This window comes from Callospermophilus lateralis, chromosome 3, assembly GCF_048772815.1.
Source record: "Callospermophilus lateralis isolate mCalLat2 chromosome 3, mCalLat2.hap1, whole genome shotgun sequence".
NCBI lineage: Eukaryota > Metazoa > Chordata > Mammalia > Rodentia > Sciuridae > Callospermophilus > Callospermophilus lateralis.
In genome coordinates, this window is record NC_135307.1 from 30,236,785 (window position 1) to 30,253,810 (window position 17,026).

Consider the following 17,026-nt stretch of genomic DNA (forward strand, 5'->3'; position numbering starts at 1 on the left):
TTCTTCTGCCTTCATTAGTTCCACTGGTTGATGAGGCAAGTTGCTTCCCATCTTACCATTCACTGGAAGCTTTGGTCTGTGGGTGGGAGAAGAACCCTGCAGGTGTTTCTTAGGATCTAGAGAAATTTTCCATGTTTCAATAAAGATTTGTGGTTTTCTTAGTTTACACATTCCATCTAAGTTATTCCCCCTTAACGAACCACGAACCACCAACAGACCAGACAAAGACCAGAGTAACAGCAAAGTAGGAGTTGAGGAGCAGAAGAAAAGCACTGTTAGAATTTACTCTCTCCCCTACCACCTCCTGTTGGATATTGCTTGATTCTTCCACCCTGCCCTCTCATTTCTTGATAATCTCTCTATTGTCAGAAAACATTTAACAAATACATGTGCCAGTAGTCATCATGGATATGCCAGCAAATGTAAAGCAGGATCTTGCTAAATTGCCTGGGCTGACCTTGAATTTACAACTCCACCAGCAAGTGTAAGACAGGTCTTCTGACTTTGGAGGGTTTATTGTCTTTGGATAAAATGAGTTTGTTTTGTTGAAGACAGCAGCAGAATCTTTCAGAAGTCAAGAGTAAGCTAGTCACTCTGATTTTTCTGAGATTCCGTCATATTTTTTTTTAAATGAAGGACCAGAAAATATTTTTTTAAATTATGGTAGAATTTTAATATATACTTAAATTATTGGGCTTTCTTTCTTTCTTTCTTTTTTTTTTTTTTTTTTTTTTGGTACCAGATATTGAACTGAGGGGCACTTGACCACTGAGCCACATCCCCAGCCCTATTTTGTATTTTATTTAGAGATAGGGTCTCTCTGAGTTGCTTTTGCTGAGGCTGGGGATGCCTTGCTTTTGCTGAGGCTGGCTTTGAACTCGAGATCTGCCTCAGCTTCCAGAGCCACTGGGATTACAGGGATGTCCCCCAGCAGCTGGCTTTAATTATTACTTTTAAGCACACAAAAAATCATAATGCCAGAAATCCGAAATGACATGAATGTTCACAGAGCGGTATTTATAATAGCCAAGAAGCAGAAACAGTCCAAACAGCCATCAACTTATGAAGGATAAATAAAATTTGGTGCACCTCAGCAATAAAAAGTAATGACCAACTGATGCATAAAACAAAAGGGCACCTATATATAAGTCCATTTATGTAAATGTCCAGAATAGGCAAATCCATAAAGATGGTATATAAGTGGTTGCTTAGGGCTGGGAGAGGTGAAGGGGGGGGATGGGAATGGGAATTGACTGCTAATGGGGTTTCCTTTAGCCCAATTAATATGTACTAAAATTAGATTGCGGTGATGGTCACACAACCCTGTTACTACACTAAAAACCACTGAGTTGTTTATTTTAAATTGACAAATTGTATGGTATGATAATTATATCTTTTTAATCAACATTTTTATTGGTACATTATATTTATATATAATAGTAGAATTTGTTGTAATATAATTGTACATGCACATACATTATCTGTATTCATCTACAACTAGAAAATATTAAAAACAAACAAACAAACAAATAAACAAACCAATGAGGCTTGTTCATTTTTTAAGCCTGCACTGAGAAGCTGTCCCTACAGGATGGGTTTAGAACAAACTCAGGCTTCCCTGGGCTTTCAAGATCATCTGTGGCAGGCTAACTTAGAAAACAGTATCAAATGTTAGGACTGGGCCCTTTCATCTTCCTTTATCTGACAATGTTTATCATCTCAATTGCTATTGTCCAACCTGGTAAATGTGTGGCGGCAATATAGTCAGCACTTTCATGGATCTCAAAAGCAGATGATATTTAATCTGTGTGATCTCAGAAAAAATTTAAATTTATCTTGTAGTTATTCAGTTTGGAGCCAAACAATCTCACACTGCTAATTTATCCATCAAAGGAGCAGGTGAATTTGAAGTTCTGAAAAGAAAGAATCTAGAGAGTGGATCAGGCAGTCAGTGCCCTCATTGGACCTTGCTGACCCATCGATACCAAACAGTTATTGGCAGAGCTTCAGCTCAAAGAACCATGCAATTAATTCCCCCAATGCCCTGAGTCCAGACTTCCACAGGAAGAACCTAAGAGGGGCAATTCCAACCTTCAAAAGTCTCTGCAAAGACAACATGATGTAATGGGAAAATGGTAGATTTCAGTTCAAATTCTTGCAGTTACTCTGTATGACTTTATGGAAATAACTTTTCCTTCTGAGTTTTACTTTTTGTTGTTGTTGTTCCATTGCTTGAGATCAAATCCAGGGCTTCAAACATGCTAGGCAAGTGTTCTACCATTAAGCCATAACTCCAACCCCTGAGTTTTACTTTCATCATTTGTAAAATGAGGATAATAATTATCTCATGGATCTGTTGCATATTAAAATCACTTTTATACAATGTCACAATTTGAGTTACACCTCCTGCAAGTTAAATCAGAATCTCTGATGGTGAGACCCAGATAGTAGGTATTTTAGGGAGTGAGGGAGGGAGGGGGGAAATACTGGAGATTAAACCCAGTACCACTGAGCTATATCCAGAGCACTTTTTTATTTTGAGATAGGCTCTTGCTAACTTGCCAAAAACCTTGTAAAGTTGCTGAGGCTGGCCTTAAACTTGTAATCCTTAGCCTCAGTCTTTGGGTTTACAAGCAGATGTCACCAGACTAGGTCCAAATGATATGTTTTAAAAGCTTTACAAGCCGGGCTAAGGTTGTGTCTCAGTGGCAGAGTGCTTGTGAGCACATGTGAGGCAGTGGGTTTGATTCTCAGTACCACATAAAAAAATAAAGTTAAAAAAAAAAGCTTGGCAAGTCATTATAACATGCATACTTGTGAGGATTAAACACTGTTAACTCACATAAAGCAGGTGCTCCCTTGATTTCTGGTAATTCCCCAATTTAAGTTACAAACCAGCAATTACTTTTTACATGTTCTAAAATTGTACCACTAGGTGTCAGTTTGACCATACAAGTTGGTTCCTGTCAGATTCTGATGATCTGTTCCAAGTTTCAACCCTGTGTCATCACCACAACCATTTTTTCAGATACCTGTGGTATGCCAGGCACGGGCCAATGACTCTTAAAACATTTGATTTCTAATCATATAACAAATAGGCAAGTAGCTGTTGTTTCATTCAGGAGGAAGGTAAGGGTCAAAGATTCTGTGACTTGTACAAGGATACATTGGAGGTATCAGAAATGGAATCAAGCTTAATTAATTCAAAGGGAGACTGGGGTTTTGGCTCAGTGGTAGAACACTTGCCTACTTCACGTGAGGCACTGGGTTTGATTCTCAGCATTGCATATAAACAGATAAATAAATAAATAAAGTTCCATCAACAACTAAAAAAAAAAAATCTTGAAAAAAAAACTACCAAAGGCTCACTATGGTGCTGTGCAATAGCAGAAAAATCATCTATTCCTTTGATGATTGTGACCTGGGACAATTGCTGTTTAGGTCATTCAGGACAGGTAAACATTTTCACATAGTTCTTACTCCATGCAAGTTCATTGTTATTATTCAAGAAGAAAAGGTGGGAACCTCCTTTTACAGTTTTTCTTGGCCTCAGATTAGCTCCATCTTCTGAAGAACTTATATGCTGTGTTCCTAGGAGCATAAAATGACTCTTTAATAGAGTTTCCTGAGATGGCTATTCCATTATCTATAGCCATTACAATAAAAAGTAGTTTCTGAGAGCATACTAGACAACTAAAAACCTTTTAGTCTGGTCTGTTTTACCATAATCTTACTTATTTATTAATTTATATCTTTAGCAATAAACCATTAGTCTAGAGTATATATCTAGTTTTCAATTAGTAAATATTTAGTAAATAAATGACTGTTTAGCATTGTGTTTAACACTGTGCAAGAAGAGTCATGAGGAAATGTATAAAGAAGTCTGCAAGCCCGGCACAGTGGCACACACTAGTAATCTCTTGAAGCTGAGGAAGGAGGATCACAAGTTCAGGGCCAACCTGGGCAACTTAGTAAGACCCTGTCTCAAAATAAAATAAAAGGGCTAGAGGGTGTAGCTCAGTGGTAGAGTACTTGCTTAGCATGTTCCCAGCCCTGAGTCCAATACCCAGTACTTCATGGAGAGAAAAGTATGTACCTCATCCTGGTAAGCAAATCTGAATATTTCTTCCAAAAGTAGTATCTTGTTCTAAAAGCCCTAGCTGGTTCATCCCTGAGGTGGGAAAGACTGATTTTGGAGAAGGCTGTAAATGAGCCAGGAAACAGAGGACTATTATACTGCTGGATTCAATCCATGGATTTGGAATCTAATGGCTGCTCTGGAGTTTGTTCCCATGTCACAAGGACACCAGCTCTATCTAGTCTGAGTTGTCATTCACAAACAAGCAGTTTGACAGTTAGGACTATAGGGATTATCAGGTTTGGTTCAGACCTTACATTCTATCCAACCTTCTCATTACCCAGTTATGATTAGAATCACTTGAGGAAGCTTTACCAAAATATAATACAGATCCCTGGGCCCTACTCCAACCTACCAAACTGTAATCCTGGGACTAGGAGAAGAATTTGGATTCTACATAGGAGGAGGATTGAAAATGGTTAGTTCAAGATCCCTACAGCTTCATTCATGCACAGCCCTACAATGAATAAATTTGCTCTGATATTTTATGTATTCAGATGATATTCCCTCCCTGGGTAATGAGTTCCATGTAGTTATTACCTTCACTTTGAAGCAGGGAAATACATCTATCTATCTCCTAAGCTTAACTCTATTAGAACTTGGAAAGTGACATTGAGATCCAAGATTTGGGGATTTGAGAGATGAGACCATGTTGAGTTTGCCTTCCCTTTTGTGATACCACAGACTTAGCTCAGCTCTCGCCACAGGAGCTTGCCCAGCAGGCACATGTCCATTCTTGAGATTTTTCTTGGTTTGCAGCAGCTCTGGCTTTATTAAGTGATCTGCTTTGCAACAGCTAGGCAAATTTTGTAGACATGTCATGCAAGAGTAGAAAAATCATATCTGTTCCTATGGCGATAGTGACTGGGATGGCTGCTTTTTAGTTCATTCAGGACAGGTAAGAACTTGTTCCAGGCTTGATTTAAAGGCCTGTTCTGAGTCTAGTCTGCCTGTTAGTTTTGGAGAGACCAGGAAGGGGAATATAATTTCACTCAAGAACTCAGTGACAAATGAGCTCCTTTGCAATGACAATCTGGATGGTTCATGGAACAGAGACAAGAAGAGGGAGTGGGGAAGAGAATATTTATGGTTAAACTACACAAGGGATGAATAGAAGTGTATACCAGGGTCAAAAGCTGCCAAATAGAATAATGATCTATGTTAAGCATACATGTTCCCTTTTATTTATTTGTTTGTTTGTTTAGAGATGGAGAGTCACAATTGGGATAATCATTTAGGAGTCCATGTGTCCTTTAGTGAATCAAAACTTCCTCCTGGGCCCAAGTGATCCTCCTGCCTACCTCAGCCTCCTGAGTAGCTGAAACTGTTCAAGCCCAAGTTTTAAAGTAGCTTTATGCACATGTAAAAGAGAGAGAAGAGAGAGAAATGTTACCAAATTGTAGTCAAGCCCCTTGGCAAGTTAGGCTTGGTCAGAATCAGTCCACATAAGACAACTGTTGAAGCTTGGTTGGAAATTTCTATATTCCAGTGTTGGGATTTCTGGTTGTATTCCTTAAGGACCTCACCATTGACCCTATTCTCAACTAATGCTAATAGAAAACCAGGTCTCCAGGGACTGGTCCACTCAAGATGGAAATACTGCAGCTTCTGATACAGGCACTGAGATGGTCTGGCTTCTCTATGATCAGTGCTCAAAGTAATGATAGCGTTTCCTGGCATTTCCTTTCATCTAGAGATTTCAAAGTTTCCTGAAAATTTGTGCCCATCCCATAGGCATCTGATTAAGTCACATCTCTGACAGTCATCTTTTGCTTGGGGTCCTCCCCACAAATTGGCAGCTGAGCTGGAAATAGAGTGTGGGCCTTCTGATTCAGGGTCTTATGCAGAACACCCACTCCCTCCCTTAGTCTTGAGCAGTCTGTGGTCTCCCACAGGGCGTAGCTCTTTAGAGGGGGCCTGTGTATCAGATCTGCCTGCTTCTTTGCCGTCAGCACCTCCCACTGATTACATTTCTGGGTTTCTCGGTGTCCTGGCAACTGGGCTGTGCCTTGGCTGTCTGAATGTGAGAACTGTTGAAGAATCTCCAGGGATTCTTCATGTCTTAACATCCTTCATCCCATTTCATCTCCCCCTGCCCATTCCTTCCCTTCCATCCATCAAAGTACTGTGCCCTCAGGTTTAGTCTTCCTTTCTCTTCTGTTCTAATCTCCCTAAGGCAGAAGAAAGAGGGGGGAAAAAAAGACCATGTGCTCTAGAGATAGGAAAGGAACAGAAGAGTCTTTTCCCCTCTTGGGTAGTCCTCTAGTTCACAGGCAGAGGGCCAAGGCCATGAACCTTGGCCTCCAATGGGTGGAGGAGGAGATTAGCAGGCTGAGTCCTTACTTCCCACTCCCCTCCGTGTCCCCTGAGAGTTGACTTGTTTTGACTGGAGGAGGGGTGACTCAGCACAGACCCTTGATAGGGAAATAAGCCTCAGAGCCTGAAGGGAAAGTAGCAGAGGGCCTGGTTCTTTCATTTTAGACCAGAAAGCTTTTATGGAGTCTAGGGAAATTGAGTTCTCCTTGTTCCCAGTGTTGGCAACTCTGTATAGAACTTCCCAAAGGAATGTCCCTGTCCAGAGACAGGCAGTGGGATTTCAAATTCAGAGTGCAGAGATGGCCCTGCACATACTAGTGGAGAGCTTTATTTAGTCATACTACACCACTGTGCTTTTACCTACTAATTACTATAACCACTAGTGATTATGATATGATAATTAGCACATGCTTTTTTTATAACTCCCAGAGCACCACCCCAAAATAAATGATTGTGTCTAGTGGCAAGGCGGCTCCTAGAGACATTCATTCATCCATTCACTCACTAGATATTTAGTGATCTACTGATAGCCAGGTCCTGTGCTAGGCAGTCATTGCTGTATTTTTGTTCTCTAGACTAAAAGACTCGGGGTCTCTCCAGGTAAACTGGGCTAACTGGGCTGCACAAGAGACACAAATACTTTTTTCTTTGGGGTCACTGTGACGGCTCCTCTGACCTTAAGGGTCCGCAGGGAGACAGAGAGAGAGAGAGAGAGTGTGTGCGTGCGCACGTGCGCGCACACACACACACACACACACACACACACATGCATGCTTTTTTGAGGAGAAGATACTCAAATGAAGCAAGGGGTCAGGTTTCAGGAGGCTGAGTCTATCTTCATGATGTCTACTGTCAGCAGGCTGACTGATATCCTGGTAGACCACACCCAAGGACAGAGTAAGAGAAGGGGACACACACAAAGCACTTCCATGGAACATTCTATCTTAAACAGGGCAAGAGGTTATATTACAAAGGAACAGGTGAGCATAGCTCCACCCATGAGGCTATAGGAAGACACCACACCTCCAGACACAAAGACACAGTCACTGGAAACCTAGAAGAGTGGAGCAGTCTAGCAGCATGGGTGCCTGATGCCACATCGCCCAGCAGGGGAGTTAACTCAGTCACATGTGAGATGGTCTCCCACAAGCCATGAGCAGGAAGGATATGGTCCTTGGATCACAGTATTGACGCACAGCAGAATGGATAGTCACCAAGCAATTATACCCAGGGAATGTGTGTATCCAAAGTGGAAGAGCAGTGTGTATAAGAGGGGTATGTGACCCAATGATGGCTAGGCCCCCTGTAATAATAACTTTGAAAGTGATCTGTAGGATGAGAGGGAGCAAGCAAATGGAATCCAACTTACAGAAAACCTATATGATTTGTCAGGTTTCTAAGAAACATAATTTTTTTTTAATATTTATTTATTAGTTCTTGGCGGACACAACATCTTTGTTTGTATGTGGTGCTGAGGATCGAACCTGTGCCGCACGCATGCTAGGCAAGCACGCTACCACTTGAGCCACATCCCCAGCCCAAGAAACATAAAATTAAGCAAATTTTAAGCTGCATACTCATGTTAACCCTCTAATGCAATTACTATGCTAAGCCAATTGCAGCGCCTCCAACTCTGCTTCTATATAACTTGATGCTACTTTGGGAAAGTGTGAAATTCTACTCAGTGGAAGATATAATTATTTTATCCCACTAGAGAGAGTATTTCAGGAAGAAGATGGCACCACAGAAGTAGGCGTGGTAATCAGGTTCTTCTGTTATTTCCACAATCAAATCCCAATGCCCTGGGATGGTCTGGGTCTGTAATAGGAAATATGTTTGTCTCTACTTGAGCAACAACATCCTTCTTATCAGCTGCTGTCCTGAGGAAGATACTGATGTCCTTTTGCAGGAAACTAACAGGAAAAGAAAGAAAGCTTACCACTAAATGAACTTCCTGAAGGCAAAATGAAATGGCTGATGCTCTGGCTGCAGCATAGGAAAGGGCTGAGTAAATAAATACACCATCCCTATTGTGTAGTCAGACCGATTCTTTCCCTTCTAAAATGGGCCAAACTGCCAAGGGGCAGACAGAGGTCTTTTTGAGTTATTAAGAGGTATTGAAACTTTCAATCTCCTCTGTCTCAAACACAGAGGAAACACAGAATTGGAATGAGAGAAGATAAGAGTCATCAGAAGAGGAACTTGGTATTGGTACATACCTTCCCTTTAGCCTTTCAGCACTTTCTCAACAACTTCTGCTTTGAGTATTTCTGTGCACAATGTGATAACGTTTGTGAATGTGTCAGGAGGAGAAGGGGCCCAGAATAGTGTATCCCAGAAAACTGCTAAGCTTCTTTAAATCACAGCTGCACAGGTGACTTGATTTGGAGGCACAGGTGACTTGATTTGGAGGCACAGGTGCAGGTCATTATTACCTGTGACTACTTAGCTTTAATGTGTGACACCATAGCAGGTGCTGCTAGAGAAGGTGACTCTGGATCTGGAAAGAGTTCCAGACATTTCTTAGTGAGGCTAGTTTTCTTCTGCATGGGACACAGAAGAACATGTGCAAATATTGACAGGGGGTGGGGGTGGAGGAAATAATTTGAAAAGACATTCCTGATCTGAAAAGATGAGATGAAATGAGTTGCAGACTTGGACCTTTCTAGAGAATTTTGGTTTAAGACTCATTTATACTTCAGGAGTTTTTTTTTTTTTTCTTTTCCCCCATGTCTTATGTAATAATAATGTGTGAGCCCTAAGAAATTACTCAAAGCCTAAATAATGGGGTTTCCTTAATTATACTTCCTTGTTTTCCTTGGCCACAGGCCAACCCTCAATTTCTTCTTCCCTTATAAGGAAGCCAGCTTCAATCCAGCCCTGCCTGGTCACCCCAAGCTCTTAGGCATCATGTTGCAAACTGGACTCTCTTCTTCCAACTTTCTAATTGCAAAATTGCTCTTTATTCAATCTCATGTTTCTTACTACTTCCAACAAAGGTGTGGGAGCCTCCTCTTGGGTGCCTTATCCTGTCTAAAGATCCTATGCAGGATTCCTTCTCCTTTCATTCTCAGGTGAGGACTGACTCATCAGATCTTACCGTGACCAGCACTTTTTGAAAGAAACAAAGGTCACACAGTCTAGTCTTTGCTCATTCTTCCAGGCATACTTCCCTATCTCTGGAACCTGAATGGAGCTAGGTTTGCACTTTTGTAGGAGGTGCTGCCATAATTAGTCCATCTTACAGGTTTTGAGCATACCCTTCATGGTATAGGGCAGGCAGGAAATTAGATAATTGTTGATAATATTTTATGAACCCCAAATCTGGACTTGTACTCTGGCAAGTATAGAGTGCTCAAGGAAAAATGGAACAAAATATATGGAAATAAGACCAATCAAAGTTGCCAGAGTTACCAGAGTTCATGAATTTCCTTCCAATATCTTGGAGAGACAGTTAGATGTTACACATTAATAATGCTAATAATTGGGCTGGGGATGTGGCTCAAGCGGTAGTGCGCTCGCCTGGCATGCGTGCGAGGTTCGATTCTCAGCACCACATACAAACAAAGATGTTGTGTACGCCAATAACTAAAAAATAAATATTAAAAAAAATTCTCTCTCTCTCTCTCTCTCTCCCTCTCTCTAAAAAAATAAATAAAATAATAATAATAATGCTAATAATTACTAATGGTTATGGAGCACTTACTATGGTCAGGTCCTGAATTATATATATTACCTCATTTAGTCCTCATAAAAGATTTTCTTCTGGTAGTTAGAAGAGAAAATGAGCTATTAAAGATACTAAATAAACTGAGTGCTGTGCTGCATGCCTGTAATCTCTGCAGCTTGGGAGGTTGAGACAGGAGGATCGCATGTTCAAAGCCAATCTCAGCAATGGCAAGGCACTAAGCAACTCAGTGAGACCCTGTCTCTAAATAAAAATGCAAAAATAGGGCTGGGGATGTGGCTCAGTGGTTGAGTGTCCCTGAGTTCAATCACCAGTTACCCACCCCCCCCCAAAAAAAAAGATACTGAATAATAACATTAATAGTAATAATAGTTGTGCCAGTTATATACTGTTATATACAATGACCCCAAATTGAACATTTCTCAATTAATGATTATTATTGCTGTTGGTATTACTATTTTTATACTGGAGATTTAACCCAGGTTCCTTACCACTGAGCTACTTCCTCAGCCCTTTTTATTTTTAATTTTGAGACAACTTCTCACTAAGTTGCTTAAGGCCTTGCTAAGTTGTTGAGGCTGTCCTGGAACTTGCAATCCTCCTGCTTCAGCCTCCTGACTCCCTGGGATTACAGGTGTGTATCACCATGCCCTACTCTCTCATAATTTTATTTTATTTTTCTGGGGAATGAATCCAGGCCTCAGACACTTACGTGTTAGGCAAGCACTCTACCACTGAGCTTCTACCCCAGCCCCTCATTTAATTTTTAAATGAACCCTACAAATAATATATTATTTATTATTAGCCCAAAGTAGGCTGCTTCTAACATGACACCTGCTGGTATTTACATCCTCATGTGATCCCCTCCCCTTGAGTGTAGATTACCTAATGACTTACTTCTAACTAAGAGAGTGTGGTAAAAGTGATGAAAGGCCACTTCTTTGATTGTATTACAAAAGATTTGTGACTTCTGTCTTGCTACACTCTCTCTGGCTGGTGCTCTCTCTTGCCTTCTTGTTGCGGCTCTGATGAAGTAACTGCCCTGTTGCAACATGCTCTGTGAGAAGGCCCACTAGGCAAGCCACCTAGCACGCCACCAGCCAACAGCTCCTAAGGCTTAGTTTAAAGCCTGTGCAGAACTGAATCCTACCAACAACCATGTGAATGAGCTAGAAAACAAAACCATCCCAAATGAGCCTTGGGATGACTTTTTGAGAGACCCGGAGCTAGAGAACCCAGCTAAGCCACAACAGGATTTCTGTTCCAGAGAAACTTTGAAATAATAAATGAATAAATGCTGTGATTGTGTTTTTTTTTTTTTTTTTTTTTTTTTTTTTGTAGATGGGAGTCTTACTATGTTGTTCAAGTTAGTCTCAAACTCATGAGATCAAGTGATTGGCCTGCTTCAGCCTCCTGAGTAACTTGGATAATAGATGTGGGCCACCATGCTTGTCTAATGTTATTTCAAGCTACTAAATTGTAGGGGAATTTGTTACACAGCAAAAGATAGCTAATACACATCTTAAGGAAGAAAGCAAAGCCTAGCGAGATGAATTAACTTTCAAAAAGTCACATTTAGTAAATGGCAGAGCCAGGACACACACACACACACACACACACACACACACACATTTTAATACATTAGGTTTGAGAGTCCAAGTTTGAGTCTACTATTTTATGAGGTTCCAAGTGATTGGGTCACTGGAGTTCTAGAAGGCATTCTACTCTGAGAAACCTTGGAGAGTAGCCATGTTTCCAGGAAACTCTTTGTGCGCATGTAAAACAGGAATGAACAAAAGTTTAAATGGTGCTAAGTATTTTGTACAGCTCACTCCCTGCTGCAGAATAATGGTGGATCCACCCATAGATCTGGTGATAGTAACTAGGGGCTCCTTTCAATAAGCACAATGGCAGAGCTAAGAGCTAATTGCCTATCTATTTTATAAGCCCTTAAAGTCATCTTACTTATAATATGCAAGGTGGGTTGAGGGGGTAACGGTGCTCTTTCTTTCCTTTTCTCTTTTTTTTTTGTTTTGTTTTCACTGGGTTTAAACCCAGGGGTGCTTAACCACTGATCCATATCCCCAGCCCTTTTTATTTTTTGAGACAGGGTCTCATTAGGTCCTTGCTAAATTGCTAAGGATGGTCTTAAACTTGTAATCCTCCTGCCTCAGCTTCCTGTTTTTTTTTTTTTTCCTTGAGGAGGAAAATAAATGTACTTAGCAATAAGAGAGCATAGTATAGTATTTAAAAGTCACAAAAGCCCTGGAATTAGAAAGCAAATGGTTCTGCCTGAGAGAACAGCCCCTTCCACTGACTTTTTTTTTTCTTTCTTTCTTTCTTTCTTCCCATCCATGAAACAGAGCCTTAAACTTTGAAACTACAGTGCCTTGTTCCAAGGTGGAAAGCAGCCTGGCTGCCCAGGTTGGAATGGTAAAAACATCTTCTCCCAGATAATCTGCCTTTGTTTAGTCAGAGTTTTTTTTTTTTTTTGTCAGTGGTCACCTTTATGAAGATGTGGACCTCAGCTGACTGCATGAATCTATCCTTCCTTGTCAGTCTGCCTTGGTGCCAGAGCAGTAGGCTTTGAACTCACAGAGGATTTCCAGGTGGCAGAAGAACAGTCTCATAGGCTGGAGCCCTGGCACACTTCCCCTTTTAACCAGTGGCAGAGACTGTGCTTTGCTGGTGCAATTATGCAACCTGGTATAAAGTCCACAGCCAGGGAGGGGTTGGAGCAGGACTCAAAGCTGGCTCAGCACTCAAGTTGGGCTTCTGGATTCTTTTTCTAGTTTTCTTTACCTTCTATTTTCCTGTCCCATTGTCTCTCTTTTTCTGTCTTGTCTTTCCTGGCTATCTCTCTCTCCTCCCTTTTCTCTCTCTCTCTCCCACTTCCCTTCTGCCTCCACCCTCTGGGATCCCTAACCAGGAAACCACCTCTTATCCAGTATCTTGGCTTGCTTCCAACTGCTAGTGGCAGACAGTTCTGGCCCTTGTCTGCTTTCTGAGTGATTTTCTTCTCCATCAGTTGTTTGTTTCTCTAATCCAGTTGGAATTGGAATTAGAATTGTGTATAGAATACTGGGGAGTGAGGGGGGTGCAGTATGGGGGAGATCCAAAAAATAAAAAACAGAACTTTGCCATGGTGAGATTTTGCTTCTCTGGACTAAAATAGATATGAAAGGAGATTTGGATTCTGCTCTCCTCGCAAAGTGACATTATGAAAAGAGAGCTGGAGAAGAAGTAGCATTACTACCCACCAAAGCCCAAAACATCCATATCACTCTTCAGATATTGAGACATGGCTCTGAATCCTCCATTTTCCACTTAATTGGATTTATAAAGGCTTTTTTTTTTTTTTTTTTTTGCCCTTCATATACCTGCCATCCTAGTCTTGCTCCAGTAGCTCTGAACAGATACCATCTTTGCCACCTACACAGCCTGCCACATAACACAAAGCTCCAGACTCCCAGACTCCAGTGTTCTTGCTTTCTAAGAGGGGGCCCCAAGAGTCAGGGAGAGGCACAGAACACAGGAAGGAAAAGAGAAGCTGGATGGAGTAATTACATTACAAGGTTACTTCATGCACAGAAGATCAAAATGTATGGTTCAAGGAACAATCTCTTCAGTACTGACAGTCTTTGATAACACAATAGACTTCTGTGAGTTCCAAGCATTTTAAAACATTCATGTTTTATAAAAAAGGCTTTCCTTCTTACTGGGTTTATGTATTTACTTTACATTTTCTTTCTTAACTGATTTTTCACAAAGAATGGCGGTCATAAAAGTACATATACATGTATGAGCAAAAGCATTTATGAAAGCCATTAAGTGTTTGAATCAGGATGAATAACTGACCTTTGTGCAATTTCCCCCCACATTTTGTGATAGTAATTTTGTTGAGTTCCTAATCTTAGATGGCAGGTCCTCTTAGTGAGACTGGCCTAATTCTATGTTCTCTATGGCACCAAGTCACTGTGGCTGTGCAAGAGCCATTATTACTCAAAGTACCATAATAATGGCTATTCCCTCCTATGACGTTATTGTTTCCTATCTGCCAGGACATTAATTGCCTTCTAGCTTGCTCTAAAATTGGTAGTATAGCACACTGCCAAGGCTAGAGAGAAGAAAGCTGCTGGTGATATATTAAAAGGCTGTGTGAAAGAATGCATTGCTGTTTCCTTCTCATTGGGACATCTTCACATTTGCATGTTACTGCATTTATTGTGGGATGTTAGCTAAGGCTTTCATCTTGACTTCCAGCTTATCATGGTCAATGTCTGATCTTTCCTTTAAGTAAATGATTCAGACATCTCTGAAGTTATTTTGGCTTTTTCACTTTCCTTTTATGGGCTTTTTTCTGAGTCAGTGAATTGAATGGGAGGTTATTTCTAAATTGGAAGGTGAGGATGAGAGAAGGGGGAGTAAAGTTCCGGAAAATAACTAGGAAAAGACACTTTTTATGTATAGTTACTGGAGGAATAATTTCCACTTGGTTTGGTGATAGAAGTGTGTAATTTATTTAAATTTGACTAAAAATATAAGCTAGAAAATTATTATTTTTTTCTTCTGGATAACAAACCATACAGTTTTAGTTTCCTTGTAGCTTGCTCTGCAAAGGATAGGTTAGTAAGTAAAATAGATAGGAACAAAGAGTTAGCAGGAAGAAAGTAGGGGCAAAGTACAAAATTTCCAAAGTCCAGATACTTGGTCCCACAGAAAGATCCCAATCATAAAGTAGTGCTTGTGAGGTGAACAGATCCTTGATGAAGTTCATGTATGTTTCAAGGACTGTGGGTTTGCTTAGTATATAGGTAGATATGTGAAGAAGGTAAATTTAAATATGATTTAGAAATTCTAAGAGTAATTAGGACAGTATTTTCTTGTTCAGGAGCAGGAAAAGTGGGTGGAAATTAAAAAGAAAAGCAAAAAAGCTAATGATGAATATATTTCTAGGAGCACAAGAGTTTTTATAGCAACACCAGATTTCTCAAAAATGCCTACTGTGATTTGTACCCAAATGAATAAAAAATGCAATCATTTATTCTTGTGCATTGTGCCAAGAGAGACAGAAAAGAAAGAAAGAAACAAACAAACACTGCAATTCATTCAATGGCTCTAATTTAGACTGCTAGGAAGAGGTTTAGAAAAAAAAACACAAGCTTTTAAAGTATCTGACACACAACTAGTAGGACTATTTAAAAACTGCTGAACATAAAAAAAAAAAAAAAGCAAGAATGGAAGGAGAGGAGGGGGCAGGAATTCTTATTTCCAGAACATCCACAAGGGTAAAATGTGGCCCGCTTATTCAAAACTTGCTGATGACTGGCTGGTCACTTGTCAGAAGCCCTCTAGGAGTGGGTCTGGAAGCTGGAGAGCTCTCGAGGTTACACTTCATTTTATTGACGACTTATATAATCGCAACTGAAGTGGACTGTTTGCTGCTAAATAGAAGGCTGCTCTTTACCTTCTGGCATGGAGATTCCCGGAAAGAACTTCAAGGAAACTGGGAGCATTGGGACCTCAAGGAAAGGGGAAATTTTTATCTTTACAGTACCTTTCTTCCAGGGGATTAGAAATACTTCTTAAATACAACCTCTGGTATTGGTGTTTTGCAAGGGTTACCTCTATAAGTTGGCACTGATAAGCTTCGTCTTGTAGGAAGGGAGCCGGAGAAGGGGAAGAGTTTTCACTCCACAACAAAGAGTTAACCCTTCCCCAGAAACCTCGGATGTGAGCGTCTGCCCCTTCTTTGCTTTCTACTGCGCAACCAAACTGCACAAGCTTGAACCAACCGTGGTGGTCACATCCTTTGCCAGTTAACTTAACAGACACTTCAAGCAGCCTATCAAAACTTCGAACTGCCCAACTATCAACCAATTACAAATAAAGCTTGGTCTAAGGCTCTCCAGGTCCGGGCGGGGGCGAATACACGGTCCAGGAAAAGGGGCGTTAAAGACGCGATGACGGGCAGGTAAATTGAGCCAATCATAGCAGAGAGCCGCCGCCCCACGGTCCAATGGATAGGTCGGAAGTATGATATAGGGTGGGCCTGTTGTCATGGGGGAGGTGGTGGCGCTTGGTGGCTACTGGCGGCCGAGGTAGAGGCAGCAGCCCGGGAGTTGGTCGGGGGCCCCGGCAGGTGAGTGCTGTAACGTGGGCCTCAGGTTTGGAGGCCGTGATGGGGCGGAAACTCCAGCTCAGCGCTCCGGAGGCGGAGGCCGGAGGAAGGGGGCCTGGACTACGGGCCGGGTTGGGGCCGGGGCCAGGGCGGAGGCGAGTTCGCCCTGACTGGGCTGGTGGGAGAATGGCCCGGTTCCTGGAGTTCGCGCTGGGAAGGTAGGCTGGCGCCGGACACCAGCGGGTCAGGCCGGGAGGTCCTTTGGGACATCCCGCTGCTCGGGTCTGGGGCGCTGACTGCAGGCGGCTGTGTGAGAGGTAGCTCCCTGAGGAGACGTTAGCGACTGGGGTCCCAGAGAGAGGGGGGTGACCCAGGGTGACTAGTCCGAGGGCGGGGTGACTTGGGAGTGAGAGGGGGAGCCCCCGAAAACTCGGGAGCAGCGGATGCGGCCAGAACTGGGGGTCAAGGGAACTGGGAGTGGCCCCTATCGGAGAGAGAGGGAGGTGGGGAGCCCGAGGGCGGCCGGGGTCCGGAGTGACAGGGGGCGGCCTGGGTCCGAGTGGGGCGTCTGAGGAAAGTCACTGAGCGGGGTGAGAAGTCTCCTGAGAAAGGCGGCCGGCCGGAGGGGAAGGGCCCCTGCGGAGATAGCGAGCGGCGGGTCTTCCGAGGGTCCGACCCGCCGAGACCTTGAACCGTCTTGGGGGAGGAACCGCTTCGCCCTGCCCCCCCCCCCCCCCCCCCCGGCTAGTTTGGGATCAGAGAC

The 17,026-nt window shown here is 42.2% G+C and overlaps 1 protein-coding gene across 10 annotated transcripts in view; it reads left to right on the forward strand.

Annotated features, from left to right (window-relative positions):
• The first annotated feature begins 16,198 nt into the window (after positions 1-16,198).
• Positions 16,199-17,026, forward strand: part of Numb (NUMB endocytic adaptor protein) — a 161,709-nt gene continuing 160,881 nt past the window's right edge. For 5 of the 10 annotated variants that reach the window (XM_076849918.1, XM_076849905.1, XM_076849915.1 and 2 more), the window contains exon 1: positions 16,199-16,284. The gene's annotated coding sequence lies outside the window, so the exon portion shown is untranslated. Of the gene's footprint in view, positions 16,285-16,459; positions 16,482-17,026 lie in introns of those variants that run through there. The other 5 variants (XM_076849907.1, XM_076849911.1, XM_076849910.1 and 2 more) reach the window with 3 other exon arrangements.